The sequence below is a fragment of the Diabrotica virgifera genome, chromosome 4 (assembly GCF_917563875.1).
Source record: "Diabrotica virgifera virgifera chromosome 4, PGI_DIABVI_V3a".
Classification (NCBI taxonomy): Eukaryota; Metazoa; Arthropoda; class Insecta; order Coleoptera; family Chrysomelidae; genus Diabrotica; species Diabrotica virgifera.
In genome coordinates this window covers 220,134,482-220,153,717 of record NC_065446.1, presented here as the reverse complement: position 1 = coordinate 220,153,717, position 19,236 = coordinate 220,134,482, and the positions used below count along the sequence as shown (strand labels likewise).

The 19,236-nt window shown below is 32.2% G+C and overlaps 1 protein-coding gene across 4 annotated transcripts in view; it reads left to right on the top strand.

Moving 5' to 3' along the window:
* The window catches only part of LOC114338766 (ornithine decarboxylase), a 200,129-nt gene that overhangs the window by 67,619 nt on the left and 113,274 nt on the right, over positions 1-19,236 (top strand). The window lies entirely within an intron of this gene.

The following is a 19,236-nucleotide window of genomic DNA, read 5'->3' as shown; positions in this document are numbered from 1 at the left end:
ACTCGCATTGGCAACCCTTTCATCATTTCAACAAAATAATTGTTTATTCGCCGAAAAGCTCGAAATAATGCGCTATTGTAGACAGTTTGTAGCCTTTTTCATAGTATTTTTATACGCTAAATCGATTGCCACTAGTCGTGCTAGCTTAAACCACGTTCCGACTTTGTTATTAATAAATTATTGCAAAAATTCCGGTTTATAGTACGTTTACTCACGCTTTTTCCTCTAATTTTTAAAAAACCACTTGGATTGACATGAAATTTGGCATACACGTGCATCATGTCAAACAAAACAAGTGATATTGTGCCGATGTGTGCTTTTACCCTGGAGGCGAGTTTCTCCGATTTTCGGAGGTGAAAAAAGAAACCTTTAAAATAAGTCCGGAAGTGGATAAATTGATTAATTCTAAGCAACTTTTGTTCTATACAGTTTTTTCACTAAGTTAATACTTTTCGAGTTATTTGCGAGTGAATATGTTTGTTTTTCAACAAAAAAAAAAACACGTTCTTGGTGCTTTTATAAGCACTTTCGAACTGATGAAACTTACAGATCATATAAATACAACATATAGTGGAGTCAATGAAGGTGAATATGAGCTATTACCTCCGATTTCGTTGAACCTCCATCGATTTGAATGAAAATTGTTGAGTGGTTAGAGGATATCTCAAGGAACAAAGGTGACATGGTGCCAACTTGCGCTTTTACCATGGGGGTGGATGCCACCCCTTCTCGGGAGTGAAAATTATTTTATTGAAAATAACCCCATAATTCTATAGAGTAACAAATTCTAAGCAAAATTTATTATATAAAGTTATTAAAATAAATCAAAACTTTTTGAGTTATTAAAGATCAAAGATTTTAATTTTTCTTGAGAAAAATTCATGTTTTTAACTGATTTTTCATCAATAACTCAAAAACTATAAATTTTTACAAAAAAGTTATTATTATCAAAATTGAAGCTAATAAAAAATGAAATAAACTCCTTGCTAGAAAAACCTTTTAGTGTTAACTAAAAGTGAGTTATAGGTAATTGATAATATATTTTTTTCGGCGACTAAAAAAATCTACGTATTCAAGCTGAAATAATGGGAAAATGATGCATTTTATAACATAAACTTATAAAACATTTGTCAAAGTACTTAAAAATATCTATCAAATGAGCCCCCGAACATGTTCATATCATTAAAATTTATGCTCCAAAATTTTTTCAAAATTTATCTTTTAAAAATGTTTCCAAAAAATGTTACTGTTTTTTTAATAACTCCGTTCATTTTTACGATGTCAGGTTCATCTAAAAACCGTTTGAAAGTTAATTTCAAGTGCTATTTCACCACGTTGAGCTTAATCTTTTAAACCCCTTATTTTTTTTAGAAATAAAAGGTTAAATGGCCCGGTTGCATGGTTTTCACAGCAAAATTTAAGATTTAAACGTTTCTATCTCGGTTATTTTTTACCTTATAGAAATAGTAAAACAGGTAAAGTATTTGTCACAGAAAAAACTAAAATTTGGTTATATATCATTTCTACGTTATATATCATATTTTATCAAAGGAATATGAAAATTACAATAATTTTAAAAATTATGATTTTTTTAAATTATATCTTTTTTTCAAAAATATGCATTTTAAACCGGTCAAAATTATTGAAACCATTACTTATGCTAATACAAAGAAGTTCTTGTAAGGATTATTATAAATTTTATTTTTTGTGGAAATCGCGTATGTTTGATTTTTCACTTTTTCCTAAAAAATTCCAAAGGGTTCTCTTATTTTCATCATAACTTGCTCAATTTTGATGCCATTAACTTGTTCTTAAGCTCATTTGATAGGTATTCCGAACTACTTTGACAAATGCTTAGCAGGTATATTTTATAGATTGCATCGTTTTCCCGTTATTTAAGCTTGAATACTTAGATTTGAGTACGCTTCGAAAAAAATACACATTCAATGGCCAATAACTCACTTTGAACTAACATTAGTTTAGTTCTTTAAGTGAGGAATGTATTAAATTTTTTATTATCTTCAATTTCAGTAATAATAACTTTTTTCCAAAAGCTTATAGTTTTTTAGTTATACAGTACAACCTGCCATATCCGGACCTGTCATATCCGGACATCTCCATATCCGGACGGTTCTGCGCCGTCCGGATCTACCGAAATCTACCGAAAAAGGCAGTCCTGCTGTTGGACAACGCACTAAAAGAAGAACTAAAAGATGGCGAAATAATGTATTATAGAATATAAAACGCGTCTATCGACGAAAGTTATTGACGGCGTTGATTACTGGAATGTGTGAAGGAGAAAACGTTTCAGAGACTGTAAAAGAAGTATTGGTCTTGATATCCGGATTTTTTCATATCCGGATCGGTCTGTCGCCACATTGATCCGGATATGGCAGGTTTGACTGTACGTGAAAAACCCATTTAAAACATGATTTTTTTACGAAAAAATAAAATTTTTGGTGCTTAATAACTCAAAAAGTATTGAGTTATATTATAACTTTATATAACAAATTTTGCTTATAATTTGTCCTTCTGTCGATTTATGGTATTATTTTTAATAAAATAATTTTCACCCCCGAGAAGGGGTGGCATCCACCCCCAGGGTAAAAGCGCAAGTTAGCATCATGTCACCTTTGTTCCTTGAGGTATCCTATAATTACTCACCAATTTTCATGAAAATCGATGGAGGTTCTACGAAATCGGAGGTGAAAACCTTCAGTGACTGCACTAATAAGTCAAGCAACTTGTGAAGCGGTAACGATTAATTTCATTTGAGATGCTAATTAGGGGGTGATTTCCCGTTTTTTTTACCAAAAATAAAAGGGACCAACTTTATTTTGGGCGTAATTTGCTTATTTTTGATACTAGATACTTTCAAAAAACAAGAATAAAGTTTTTTTAAAAGCTTTAAAAAAGTTGTAATGAGTTTTCCTCAAAAAGTGCTTCATTTTTTGGTTATTTTATGTTGAAATATTCGATTTGGAATTTGACGAATATGAACCTGTTGTTCATTAGATACAACTCCGCTTCTACTGGGTCTACGGACCTCACACCTACACCATTTTTTCACTTTTTTATAGTTAATATTTTTGCTAAGAAAATTTTATTAAAAAATACTTACTTTTTGAGTTATTTGCGAAAAACCGTCTAAAAGCGTGGGTTTTTTTTGTTGAAAAATGAACATATTCACTTGCAATGGCTCGAAAAGTATTGACTTAGTGAAAAAACTGTATAGAACAAAAGTTGCTTAGAATTAATCAGTTTAGCCACTTCCGGACTTGTTTTAAAGGTTTCTTTTTTCGCCCACGAAAAGGGGTGAAACTCACCCCAGGGTACAAGCACACATCGGCACAATATCACTTGTTTTGTTTGACATGTTAGCTACGTGTATGCCAAATTTTGTGTCAATCCAAGTGGTGTTTTTTTTTTTAATTTAGAGCAAAAACCGTGAGTAAACGTACTATAAACCGTTATTTTTGCAATAATTTATTAATACCAAAGTCGGAATGTGCTTTAAGCTATCACGACCAGTGGCAATCGATTTAGCGTATAAAAATACTATGAAAAAGCTACAAACTTGCTATAGATAGCGCATTATTTCGAGCTTTTCGGCGAATAAACAATTATTTGTTATTAACAAAACAAGAACATATTTTGAGTAATCTCGACTAGTCGCATTCGATTCAGAGACCAAAAATACACCGGAGAAGACATTAACACTATCAATTTATTTACAGGGCTTCTAATAATTCCTGAAAAATGCCTAATTTTAGCGTAATTTGTTAATAACAATTAAATGCACCATATTTGGGCTTCCAGACCACTTCCATTGGATTCAGCGACCCAAAAAACTTATAATACCACCATCAAATCAAGGCGAGCTAGAATTTCCCAGGGGACCCCCTATGTTGCGACTAGACTAATTATACCAACGCATGCCTTTAGCGACCTCTAACTAGGAAAGATAAAGTGTGTCGATAGCGCTTAAGGTAAACTACAAACCCAAGCGTAATCACGCCACTATAGGCGATGCTCGGAATATTTATATTCCAGTAAATGGATCAACAGTTTACCCATCTAAATCACCATCATTTTATACTCTGTGTCGAGTGAGAATGTGAAACAAAATGAAAATGTACGGTTGCATTTCGATTCAATTCGAGTCTCTTACCATTCTCTGATACGTGTTTTTAGGTCTACACGTCATCAGAGAGACTCGTAAGAAGACAACTGAATCAAACTTTAGTTTTTGGTAGATATTACTGTAATTTCTGTATGCTAGCATACTTCTAGTATGCTGCTATGAAAGTATAACTATGACTATTACTACTAATTTATAAGTATGCAAAAACAGAAACTTGGACTTTTCGCGCACAAGAACGCCAAAAAATTGATGCCTTTGAGATGTGGTGTTGGGGAAACTTGCTGCGCATACCTTGGATAGCTCATAGGACAAAGATTTCGATTCCTAACCAAGTTGACATTAAGAAAAGGAGTCCACAACATGTCTGCAGCGAATTCTACAGTTCTTTTGTCACGTCATTCGCAGAGGTGACGGTCATTTTGGGAGATAATTGTTTCTGGAAACGTTTGGTGGGGAGAAGCCCAAGAGGTTGGTCGCCATCCAGATGGTCCGACCAAATTCAGAATTCAGCGAAATCTTTAGAGCAGCTGAAGATAGAGACCAATGGAGCAAAATTTTGTATGAGTATTAGAGGTATCCTCAATAATGGGGAAACGACAAGAGGAAGAGAGAATGTTTGTATACGACAAAAACACTTAAAAGGGGAAAACGAATAATTGAACGCGAATGATCAGTGGCCCTGTGAAAGCAGAATTGTTAGCACTATAATTTTGCGTTCTATAAATAACACCCCCATTCAGATGGTGAAAAATTACCAATACCTGGGAGCTATGGTAAACCAGAAAAGTGATCAAAATATAGAGATCAAAATACGAGTTGAGATTTTATAAAAATGAAGAAACTGTTTAATAATCTTGATATCACTCTCTCCCTACGAATAAGAATGTTAAGAACATAAAACGTTTTTAGTACCTTGTTGTACGGCGTGGAAGCATGGGCTGTCAAACAGAATAATATAAAAAGTATTGATAGCTTCAAATAAACTAGAGTCGGAAATAAAGAAGTATTACGTCGAATGGACAAAAGGTCTGAAGTAATACCATAAAAAAAAAGATAAAATCGGAATACTTCGTCCACCTAATTCGGGGACAAAAATACTTATTCCAACAAATATAATACAGGGAAAGATTTAAGGACGAGGGAATCCGGGCCGCAATAGCATGTTCTGGATCAAAAATCTGGATGAAGAGAGTGGTTTGGTTGCACCACTAACGAACTATTTAGAACAACTGTATACAAAGTTCGAATAACCTTGATGATTATATACAATCACCGATAGGAGAGGACCGGAAAGAAGAAGAAACTTGCTGCTTCTTAATCATATTATTTTATACCTTAACAGGTTATGTAGATACCCTGAAACGAGTACGCGATAAACTACCCCAGACAATCGAAATTACATTGAATAATAATACTTCAATCATCCATGATAGCTATCGTTCACTCTGGCCTAGCTCAGTCTCCCAAGGTGTGTGTTCGTCTTGTCCTAATCTTCAATATGAACTATGAAAATTCAGAATGGAAGCAAACAAAACAATATTTTAACTAATCATGTTTATTGTTCAATAAAGTTAGATATAATAAAAATATGACTTAGTAAATGCATTAACAAATATATTCAAATTATTGCCAAAAACTAACAATTTTTAGATTATACTTATGGCGTTTGGTATCTGGTTCGATGGTAATTTCTTGATGTCTAATGGTACTGTTGTAGACTTGTAGACCTGGGCAGATGTTATGGCCTCAGGCCCCTGCAGCTGGAGATGTTAGTCGTTGCAGTCTAGATGACATGGTCTTCATTGTTGTCAGCCTTAGTGTCATCGCCGGCGATGGGACTTCATGCTTGAGGCTCCCGAAGGAAGAAATGTGATCTTATTCCAAAAACTAGAAGATAAAATACATATCAAACATCAAGAAGTAAAAACCGAAACGAACCAAATAGTCTTAAAAAGTAGCAATTGGCAAAGGAATAAAATAAAATTAATACTGACAGGGACTAGTTAAATAATTTGATTACTAAATGCACATTAATAGATGAAATGAAATATTCAAAATTAAGATATCAAGACACGTGATTGGAGATTTGGAGGTTAGATAAAAAAAACATAAAAACTATTATATGTAGAAATGTAATAATTAGAATTGTTACCCCAAGATATGTGAAAGTCTGGAAATAAATGAAGGTGTATTCACTCATCTCTTTAAATAAGGTCTCATCTCTTTAAATAAATTAATTTTACCACCTCCTACCTCCATTGTGAGAATTGCGACTGTCATCGAAATGGCATTTGAAATGACGACCACCTAGGTATGAAGTAACGAACATAGAATATAAAAGTTACATGTCTTTGATAGAATGTAAAGAGAGTTGCCTAACAGGAAAGGGCGCCAACGAGTTTTTAACAGAGAAAACAGGTAAAACAAATAGAAGAAGATTATTACTAATGAAATGTTAAAGAAAAGAAAGTAAAATAATTATTTAAAAATAAAATAGCAAAGATGTGACGTTTGTAACGTTACAACCCACATTATTGGTTTATTAAAATTAGTGTAACATTGGTTCAGAATTCCTCGTCACTGTGCTATCAATATATTTCAACCGAATATAACTACATTATTTTTCATATACAATTAATTTGTTTTTTGTTCATTTGTAATCTTTAGTAAACACATTGTTCGGTTTATTAACACTAAATGAATTGTAATAGCAGTCAAATTGCGCACGATATTTTTGTTTGCAAAAATAAAGGATTTTCGTGAAGTTGTTAATTCGATAAGATGACGCTTACTTGTTTGTTCGTGACATTGTTTAGATCGACGCTTGTCGTTCCTTGGTAATTTAAAATAGATTTAGAAAATAATAGTCTATGGGCCAGCTAGGTCACCGCGAAATTTTCAATTCTGATGGCGCCTCCCAAGTTTTTTTTAAGTATTTTTTCCTGCTGATTACGAATTTCGAGGGTTGATTTTGATCAGAGTGGTCAAACAATAGGGAACTTGCATAAATTTTTAAGTAATAAAATAATGTTAAAGAACATAAGGTAACATGATCTTAAAACGCTTGCATGCAAAAAAAAACAAATATTTAAACCCATACGGTTATTACGACGCTTTGAAAATGCTATGAAATTCAAATTTCTTAGGAGGCGCTTGAACGTCCTTCTATTGGTCTGACGTCACGGACCACGGTCAATCGGGCTAGGAGTCGAAAACAACGCGATTAGAGTATTACGGAAATTGTATATTACATTTTAATCGTATTTAATTGGAAATTACCAGGTAGTATTTGTATTCTTGTATAGTTCGACAATCAGTTTATTTAGTTTCAAAATAAAATTTATAAATCTTTAGAAATTGCTACTTTCTAAAGGGTTTAAAACGCATAAGTACTATTAATTACTCATGAGGGTTTTTCAATACAAAGCGATTAGGTTATTCTGGTGATTGTAAGGGTAAGTTTAATTTAATGAACTAACTTGGGGATTAAAAATATAAGATCTTAAATATTTACTAATTAATGGAAATTTTTGCAAATATTCTCGAAGCATTTCTTTCGCTTATGGCGAAATCATCTCCAAGAGACATAAATGTGTGTCCTGTTATTTTTTTTAGAGTTAAAAATAGATGCATTGTTTGTTTTACAATACTTTTCCAATAACTAAAACGTATGAAATGAAACGTATACAATCTAGATCTGTATTGAAACTTCCTCGCTGTACAATTCAGAGACAAGCTTTTAAATTGTTTCGCATCTTCATCACAAGATACAGAAACACTTTCATTGTACCAATAGTCATCACTACCACTATATTCACTATTAGTATTATCTTCAAATACAGAACTTCCTGGTTCATTTTTTGTATCTTCAAATATTGTTTTAAGTCTTTTATAGGTGAAGTTCCTGCATCCTTATTATGTATTTGCAATGGCGGCAACCCGACTGTAACACTCCTTTGAAATTTACACTGAATACCCTTATTGAGATACCGTTTGTGAGGTAAAGCTGGTTGGTTTAATTCAGGTCCTGATTGAACTAAGTTTGTGAAATTAGGATCACACTGTCTCTTATCATCATTGTCCTCTAGAACAGACTTAGATGTAGAAGCTACATCTTCAACAAGCTGTTGTTTAACCCTTTTAAGGGCTGCTTCCCTGACAGGCTGAAAAAGCTCGTTTTCTGTCTGGTTGACAATCAAATATGTGCGGGACAATACCTGACTTAATAATTTTGTGACCACCCATAATCTGGAAGTATATATAGTTATCCATGTCTTGTTCCAACTGCAACCAATAAACAAGTTTAAGCAGGCACATTTGATTAAACGACAACTAATATTTTTCTTGAAATAGAAAATGTCTTATTAGATACCTAATTAGATAAATACTCACATCGAAATAATCCTCACAGACATAAAGACCTTGCCACTTTGTGAAATATCATTTTTATCTCGCAAGCACGCCTTTAGCCATTTTAATCGACGTTTTGATTCTACTAGTAGAGTAAAAAATTGTTTGTTGGGTGTGCTGACAATTGTGCTTTGGCATTCCGGTACTATATAGTACTTATATAACGCTACGCAGATTTGTTTTCAACTTTGATAAAGTATGTTATACACTAAATACAATAATATTGTTACAATACAATACAACAATAACACAGTTATTCGCCACGCACAACTAAGAATGGCAGAATGTATTAAATGCAATAGCTCACCGAACGGGCGAACGAGAACGCAGTGGTTGGTGACGTCAGACCCCAGCTCGCGCTTTTGAAGTTGTTTGAAATGGAAATTTTGCGCGCGGAACTTTGATCAGTTGTTGTACGTACACCATTCATTGTTAAGACGTAATATTTTGAATATAACATTTTTAAACATAAATTAACAATTTTATGCAAAAATATTTTTGTGTAAGTTCCCTATTGTTAAAAACAATTTAATTGTTTATGAGGCTCGTAAACTAAAAGAGATAAAAAACATTCAAATAAAATTTATTCCTTGAATAAAAACAAAGAAAATGGCGTTTACTAAACTTTCCTCCTACAATTAGAACTCGAGATATTGTAAAATTAGTTCAAAATAAGTATTTTTGGAAGCTGTTTCGATCGTAACTCGGCTTCTACGCATGCAAATGATTTGTACAAAGTCTAATTTTAAAGATTAATTTATAGACTTTCAAACAAAATTTGTTAAATTACTTTGTATTAACGCTATACCCGTTTAAAGTTGTAATTTTCTTAAAAAAATTTTTAAATAATTTGGTTAAATGGACTTTAAACAAATTTGAGTTTAGATACATATTTATACTTGAATTAACAGTAATGATAGAAGAACTCAAAAGGAACATTTTGAGCTTGAGAAAATGTTCGTAAGTTTATTTTTGGCCAAGATATCGATATTTTAATAGCGCGCTCTGAGGCGCAAGATCTGCTAAGAAGCGGCAAGGTACGCGCGCGAACCTCTCGATACAAATTATAGTTAATATTTAAGTTATCTATATTTTTGAAGATCCTAATACAATTTTCGCATACAATTATTATAATTTGATCATCATTAAGTAGATCCCATTGATTCTATTTACTTTTTACTTCAATTTTTTGTACCAAATGAAAAAAAAAACATAAGATTTCCGAACTACATATAACGTAAAAGGAAATGGTTCATATTTATTAATATTATTTTTACAAACATTTTCTCTCATGCGTCTACATTGAGATATACAGGAAATCTCAGCTTTTTTACATTTACATGTTTTTAGAGAAATCTTTACATTTACATAGTGGTATGAAGTCTGTGCAAGAATTATTAAATGCTAAATTTGTATCAAATTAAAAGATTACGAAATTTAAAAACTTTTTAGTCTCGGAAAATTGCTCCAGAAAATTGGTCTCAATAAAAGTTTTATTTTTAGTATTATTTTTAATTTTATTAAAATAAAATGTTGTTCTGAAGCTATGTCCTTGTGGCATTTTTATGATTAACTCTATTTATTTAAAATAAAACTTTCAATTGAATTATTTTGTAATATATTATATATTATTACTTCCCTTTATACATTAAAAACTATTTTAAAAATTTTAAATACTTAATACATTTATAAATAAAAATGATACTTGCATTTTATAGATTAAATAAATCTAAGTTTTTTATGTTTTTTATTTAGCACAAAAAAATTGAAGCAAGTAAATAGAATGAAAGAGATCTGCTTTATGAAGATTTGATTATAAGAATTATATGGGAAAATTGTATTAGGGTCTTCAAAAATGAAGATAACGTACATAGTATATGTATTAACTATTAATTTCTAAAGAGCGCTATTAAAATATCGATATCTTGGCCAAAAATAAACCTTTCCCAAGCACAAAATGTTCCTTTTCAGTTCTTATAACATTACTGTTAATTAAAGTATAAATGTTTATTGCTTAAATTTGTTTAAAACCCCTTTTAAACAAAATAATTTACAATTTTTTATTAAATATTACACTAATTTTACAATATCTCATTAATTATTGGATCGAGTTCTTATTATTTTATTTAAGTTCATTAAACTCTTTTTTCTTTGTTTTTTTTTTCAAGGAACACATTTTATTTGAAAACTGTTGTTATCACTTTTAGTTTACGAGCTAGAGCCTTATAAACAAATAAATTGTTTGACCACTCAGATCGAAATCCACCCTCAAAATTCGTAATCAGCAGTTAAAAATACATAAAATAATTACACTTTTATAAAAAATAACTTTTATTAGCGAGGAGCAGATTTACAATATTAAATATTATATATTTACAAAATTAATAGCTTTTAAATAGTTTAACATATTTGTGAACGAACAATTTGCACCAAGTGCTTTCTCTAAGTTTGTTGGAATACCGTAAATTCTTCTTGCTGTGGAGAAAACTGGACAGTCTACAATTATATGTTTTACCGAGAGTTTAACGTTACACTGATCACATTTCGGTTCAGGTTCTTTTGTTATTAAGAACTTGTGTGTGGCACTGGTATGACCTAACCTAAGGCGGGTTATTGTCACTTGATCCCTTCTTTTGGTGGGGAAACATGTCCATGGTTTAATGTTTGGTTTAATATTCCAAAGATTGGACACTGAAAATTGCCACCGGTTTTGCCACTCACTTAGGATACGCGATTTGATAACACTTGAAACATCACTAGTTGTCACATATTGCACGATAGTAGAGTCAGCTGAGTTGACGGCTTCACGCGCACACTTATCTGCTTCTTCATTGCCTCTTATACCAATATGTGACGGGATCCAGATGAAGATTACCTCCTTATTACGATTTTGTATCTCGATCAGATTTTGTTTTATTTTTCCCAGAATGTAATTCTCTGGGTATATTTTTCCTATGGATTGTAGTGAGCTTAGTGAATCAGTCAAAATGATGTATTTCTGATTTGGTGAGGATATAATATATGTCAGTGCCCCGTATATGGCATATAATTCTGCATTAAAAGTACTGCAGTGTATTGGCAACTTATATTTTTGGCACATATTCGAGGATATAACTGCTGCTCCCACGCCATCTGTTGATTTTGAAGCATCTGTATATATTTGAGAGAAGTTTGTATACTTTGATAATAAGTTTTGCAGATTTTGATGTATTATACTATGGTTAGTAGTATGTTTGTCCAATGAAGTTAAGGTGGTAATTATTTTTGGTACTCCCAAATTCCATGGCGTAGCAGGTTCAAAACTAACAGGATAGCAAGGAGGTAAGGTGGTGTTAAGAGATGAGAGATCCATTTTGATTCGGTGGTAGAAAGGTTTGTGTAGACGTGGTTTATTGGAGAAAAATGTTGATAATCGGTTAAGGTGATCATATTTGAAGGTGTGGTTATTAGGATTTGCATTTGATTTAATTGCATAGGTTAACTTTAAGTACATTCTTCTGTAATACAGTGATGGTTCAGCTGCTTCACAATACAGGCTTTCTATTGGTGTGGTTCTGAAAGCTCCCAAGACAATGCGGAGTGCAGTATTGTGGATTGAATCTAAAATTTTAAGAGAAGACTCAGTAGCCGATGAATATGCTATCGCGCCATAGTCTAATTTAGATCTGATTAGAGTTCTGTAGAGAGAGAGCATAGTTTGTCTATCTGCTCCCCAGTCTTTTTTTGACAATGATTTAATGATATTAAGTCTTCCTTGGCATTCGATTGCCAGTTTCTTAATATGTTCTTTCCAATTTAGATGTTGGTCGAATGTCATTCCTAAAAATTTTACAGTATTTTTCCGAACTAACGAATTGTTATATAGTGAGAGTGAAGGGTGATTAGGGCAGCTTTTCTTTGAGAATAATATAAATTGTATTTTTTCTGTAGAAAATTGAAACCCACAACTTTGCGACCATTTCTCTAGTTGATGTAAGAACGTTTGTAGCATATTCGTGATGTTTTCCATATTTTGACTTCTCGCATAGATAACAAGGTCGTCTGCGTATAAGAGACCTTTCAGTGGTAAGTTCATATTGGTTAGGACATCATTTATTGCTACTAAAAAAAGTGTAGGGCTTAACACTGATCCTTGTGGAATACCATTCTCTAGTTTTGTTTTTGGTGATAGCATACCATTAGTTTTAAGTTGGAATGATCTATTGGTAAGGAAATTGTTAATGAACGCTAGGTAGTGTCCCCTGATATTTAAATTATGTAGTTTCTTGACTATTAGGTGTTTCCAAGTGACATCATAGGCTCCCCTGATGTCAAAAAATATAGCGACGCATTTTTGATTGACAGCAAAAGCTTCAAGTATGTCATTTTCTAATGCTAAAATATTGTCTATTGTTGATCGATTTCTACGAAAACCACTTTGATTTGGAATGATTAGGTTTCGATTCTCAAGAGTCCATAAAAGCCTTTTATTTACAATTTTTTCCATTAATTTACCCATAGCACATGTCAAAGATATTGGTCTATATGCATTTGGATTACTTTTTGGATTGTTTGGTTTTAAAATTGGTATAATAATAGATTCTGACCATTTTGGTCGAAATTTATGTTGAGTCCAGATTAAATTAAATAACCTTAAGAGCGCTTTACAGCTTGCAATTCTACATGCAAGACGCAAGAAAGTTGCCTAAAGGCATGCGCAGTATGTCGTCAGTTGACTATTGCATGCAACTTCTTGCAATTGCGCGATAATCGGTTTGGTGCCATTTTTTCTGCAAGTTTTCATGCAAGTCTAGGGGAATTTGATTTTTCCACAATATCAAATGTCATTGACGACACGGATTCACGAATACATGCCGATCAGCTGTTTTCTGTTTGTGAAATATATCAACGATGGAAATGAATGAATAATGAAATGGCACTTTCTGAGATTCTATAATTATTGTAAATTGTATATTAAGCTACGGAAGCTCTCTCTCCTCTAGCTAAGTACCTTAGGATAATAATTAATTTGTGTTTCGCAGAAATAGTATTTCGAAATATAGATTTCTTTGTAATTGTTCAATTTTTCCCAAGGGTTTATTAAAATGTACATTCATTCCTAGAAAATTAGAGTCATTTTCATCATCTACTTGGATAAATTCTGTTGGAGATACATTATTACCCCTCTTCTTGTTCAACTAAGATCTTACTCACCAGCTCCGATCTCGGTGTTCTAAATTAGTGGCTAAAAGGCTGGCTGCAGTAATAATAATACTTAAAGTTGCTGCTACCGCCTTTTTCCTTTTATATTTGGTTATTTCTGATAGTCTTGGCATTTCGAAATTTACCAAGTTAAATAAACAGCAATAAAGTAATTAAAAAAAAAACAAAAGTTTATAAGTTAGGTTAAGGGTAAAATTTCAAATTGCATGCAAGCCGGGTTGCAAGCTGTAAAAGACCATGCAATTGACTTGCATGAAAGTCTTGCATGCAAGAGTATTGCAGCAAGTTTTCTTGCAAGCTGTAAAGCGGTCTTTAGTAAGTACTGGTGAGCGTTCGAAGGTAAATTTTTTATAAATTTTACCGGAATATCATCAGGTCCCGCTGCCGAATCTTTAAATGAATTAAGGGCTTCGTTGTATTCTTCCATTAAAAAAGGAGAGTTTATAGGACTTTTATCTATCTCATCGAAGTTAATTAGATTACGTTCTTCATGTTGCTTAAGTGTAATAAAGCTCTGGTTATACTGGGTATTACTAGATCTGTGTTTATAAGTGTTAGCCATTTCTTCTGCGATTTCGTTGTCGGAGGTAATAACCTTATCTTGAATATTTAGTGAGTTGATTTTTAAATTTAAACTTTTTCCCGATATTCGTTTTATCTTCTTCCATATGTCACTCATAGGAGTAGAGCTGTTTATTTTAGAAACATAATCAATCCAGGATTGACGTTTAGCTGTCTTTATTGTCAATCTAGTTATGGCTCGAGTTCTCTTATATTCTAGTTGGTTTTCAAGTGATTTATTTCTTTTATATTTATTAAAGGCAGTTTTACTTTCTCTAATGACCTTTTTACAAGACTCGTTCCACCATGGAACTGGTGTTGAATGTTTCGTTGGAGCTGTTTTACCGATTGAGTTTTCAGCTACCTTAATAATTATTTGGGTCAAATTGTCTAGACATTCTTCGACATTAATTATTGTTGTCGAGCACTTGTTTATATATGATTCTATCTGTTGGGCGAAATGCTTCCAATCGGCTTTATCTATTTTCCATTTGGGAGAGAAATGGGTTGTGCGTTTATGTTGATTGTTTTCTATAATTAATGGATAATGGTCACTGTTGTATGTGTACTGCATTGGATACCAAGACAAATGTGGGTAAAGATCACTGTCACATATTGTTAGATCAAGTGGTGTAGCTTCTCCAGTTCTTATATTAAATCTAGTCGGGCTTCCGTCATTTAAGAGAGACAAATTAAGATGATCTATAATTTCTTCAATGGCGGTACCCCGTTGATCTTTATATGCGGATCCCCAGATGTGATTATATGCGTTTAGGTCACCCAAAATGATTCGAGGAGTAGGAATTTGTTTAAAAAGATCCTCTAGTTCGTTTCTGGAAATTACTGCTCCAGGAGGTAGATATATGTTGCAAATGTTTATATTAGTTTTCCCAATAACGGTGACAGCAATGGCCTCTAAGTTAGTATTTAGAGGTATTCTTATCGAGTCATATGAATTATTAATTAAAATTGATACACCGCCACTAGCAATGTTTTGGTTAAGTCTTATTTGATTATGACAAACATAGTTTCTTAAGATTATATTTTGATTTGGTTTAAAATTGGTCTCTTGTAAACATACAAAATCTGGATTTTGTTCTGAAAGAATGATCTGTAGCATTGGTAAATTATTGAAATAGCCATTTATATTCCACTGTATTAATTTATTAAATTCCATTTTAATTTATTAAATTTATTTATTGATTTGTTTGTGAGGAGTCACTTTCTGTATCGGATACTAGGTCCTGTGGGATTTGCATCTGTAAGTGTTTTAGAAGAATTTTCCTTAATTTGGTATTTCGGGTCTTTGTAGATCTGTCTTGAGTATAGGGATATATTTTGTTTAACATATCGATGAGAGCTGTAAAGTTATCTGTATAATTTTCAACGGTAATAAGTGGATCGGGTGAACTCTTTATGTTTTCGAATAGGTCTGTTATCTGAACATAGCTTAGAACAAATGGTGGCGACTGCTGGTTTATGAATGCTTCTAGAGATTTTCCTTTATTTTGTTTTTTCTTTTTCTTGGGATTAAGTGCTATTTCTGCTGGATTGGTAAACATCGGTTTATCAGTGGTATCATTAGGGGGCGGGGGAGGACTTAAGGTATCGTCAATCGTTCTTTTTGAACTATTTTGTGAAGACTCAATATTCATATGTAAGGTAGTTGATTCGCTCTCAGTTTCTTTGGGGTTCAGTTGATTGTTTGTAGTTGGGGTAGCCGATTGAATTGAAACAGATGCTGGTGTGATGGTTGATATTTCTGGAGGATTTAATATTGGGTTTTTTTCTGCTGTGGTTGGAGCAATAGGATTTGGTTTTGGATTGATAGGTTCTGGTATGCTGGTTGATATTTCTGGAGGAGTGAATGTTGGGATGTTTTCTACCGAGGTCGAAGCGATAGGATTTGAGTTTGGATTGATAGGGTTTTTGCAGTTAGTTGCCGTATGACCATTTTGTTTACAGTTGTAACATGTCAAGTTGCCACTCGATAAGAATATTCTGTATGAAGTATTATCGTAGTTGATTAAAAACGATTCTGGAATTGTGAGGTCTGTTGGGCTGATAAAGATTTGCCTTCTGAAGCTCATTATATGACTAAATTCAGGTAACGGTGCACCAATTTTTAAAAAGGACATTGTAGATTGAATAACAAGTCCCATGGACTCGAGTTCTTTAATTAATACATCATGAGGAATTGATGGACAAACATTAGAGAGAATAATTCTTTCGGAAGGAGTTATATACCTTCGAGCTTGTATAATCTGATTATTAACCACAATGTTGCCGTTATTTTCAGTCATGAATTTTTCTACGATATTTTCAGATGATAAATACAAACATATTCTATTGTTTGATAATCTAGAGCAGAATAGTATATTTTTTGGATGAATGATTTTTCCCAGCGGGAGGAGGTAATCTTGTATTTTCGCATCTTCAATGGAATTAAAAATGATTGCCTGGCGCTTAGAGGGATGTTTTTGTTGAATAAGGGCGGTAGAGTAACTTCTTGGTGTAGAATTATCCATTTGAGAATTTCCTGGTAAATTTATTTCACCGCTTTGTGACATCTTGATCGATTTTTAAACATTTCTAAGTACGGACCTGTCCCCGGCTGGGAAAAAAGCCGAGTGGACACACAGGTCGATGGTAATTAAATGTTTTTGTTTAACGTCAAGCAGATTTCGATATAAAAATTTACAATAATGTTAAATACTAATTAGATGTTTTCTGTGGAAATTACAGTAAAACTGTACTTACAAATTTGGAAAGTTGAGATTCAATTGATCACTAATAATTTCACCAAGTTTGGTTAAATTTTGAAAAATTATTCTCACTTAATTTGAACTATTTTGTAGAGCCAAAATAAACACACCGTTCCGACATACAGTCAGGATCGGCCTCCAAAAAAAAAAAATAACTTTATACTTATAATAAAACGTTTTCATTATTTATCGGACCCAATATAAAATTATAAACTATTTTGTTGTTTCAATTTCTATGTCATAATAGTATATTATGCAACGAGCATTTAACGATGGGCATTATGAAGCGAGTATGAGGAATACGAAACGAGCCGCCTAGCGGCGAATTTCGTATAGAGTACCAGCTTCATAATGCTAATTAAATGCAAGTTGTATACACGATTGTTTCTATGATCATTCACAACAAAAAATTTATTCAAATTTATTAATTTTGTAACGCAAATAAATTAGGTAGTTTGTCAGTATGGTTACATATTGAGAAATGTCAAAGCGTATGTATTTGACTCGCAATTGGTCACTGCGCGTGTGCCACCTTCATCGCGAATGCCATATCGCGACTCCATTGGTTAAAAATCTGTATCGTAATGAAAATCTGTATCGTAATGAAAATCTGTATCGTAATGAAAATCTGTATCGTAATGAAAATCTGTATCGTAATGAAAATCTGTATCGTAATAAAAATCTGTATCATAATGAAGTTCATTATGATACAGGTAGTGAAATCATAATAGTATGAGAATAGAAAAAATAATTTTGTAATCGACTTTTACGAGACATAATTATTTTTCTAGTGAATTTAAACTCATATAAATCAAAGAAAATATTTAAAATGGTGTATATAATATTTATATATAATAATTAACTTATAAAATATGAATTTTAATTATATTAACTTTTAATCATTTATTAAAAAAAAAAAATAAAAAAAGACACGTAACAGACGGGTTTCAAACTCAGGACCTCTCAATCTCCAGCCTACCACTCTGCCACTGAGCTACCACGTATTGATTCGTTACCATACTTTAAAATGGTATTTAAATGTCATTGCGTTAGTCACATTTTTAAAATAGTTTGAAATTAAAAAAAAATCGATTTATCCATATAATAGCAATTAAATATTGCATTGTTAGCTAGTTCTGAGTTATTCTGAAAATTTCAGGTGCCTAGGAAACATAAAACTATGTTTAAAATGGATTACAAAATTTGTGGAGATAGTGACAAAGGCCAATCCAAGTACATAAATAAAAACGTTTTAAAAACTTTGATAGACCCATCAAAACTGAAAAAGTCTCGGTGACCTAGCTGGCCCGTAGACCATAATGCGCTGATATTCTCATAAAATAAAAATAGTATAAACTAGTTTATTGATAATAATTATTGATAACAGATGTTTACTCCAGGAAACAGTAAAGCCTTTATCTTCAGAGTTTGGACGTAAGAAATACGCGATGAATTAAACAGTGCAATTAAAAAATAACTGATTATGTTAAAGGTCGTTATTTTTATCGCATGACAAAATGAAAATTCCCATTAATGCATATTATACAAAACAAGACATCATTGGCTTAATGCGAATGTCATTTAAGTCCGGAAACACAAATTTTACACCAAAAATTAAGTGCTTTCTCTTACTAAAATAAAATTTACTATTATTGTGGTTAAATGTATTAATTTTTCCATAATTTGAGGAAATTAATTTAAAAGCAATTCCGTAATATTTAATTATTAACTTTTTCCATAGTTTGATACTTAATGACAAATAAAGGAATTCCGTAAGATTCAATTAGTAATTTTTTTCCATAGTTTGATACTTGATACTTGATAGACAATAAAGAAATTACGAAGTGAATTCAGTATCAAATGTGACTTTACAGTTTTGAAAGAAATAAAGAAAAAACATTTATAACGACTAGAAAACCTAGTTTCTGTTGAGAATATGGACTAAAAATGAATATAAAAAAGACCAAGTACATGATAATAACTAAGAAAACAAATATGCAAACAAGCATCCCTTTGGGAACTGTACTGAGAGAGATGGCTGATAAATATAAATACCAAGAAACCTAGATTTCAGATAATAATGATCAAACAACAGAAATAAGGGTCGGGATAGAAATAACAAGAAATGAGGTAGTAAAAATGAAAACAGTTCTC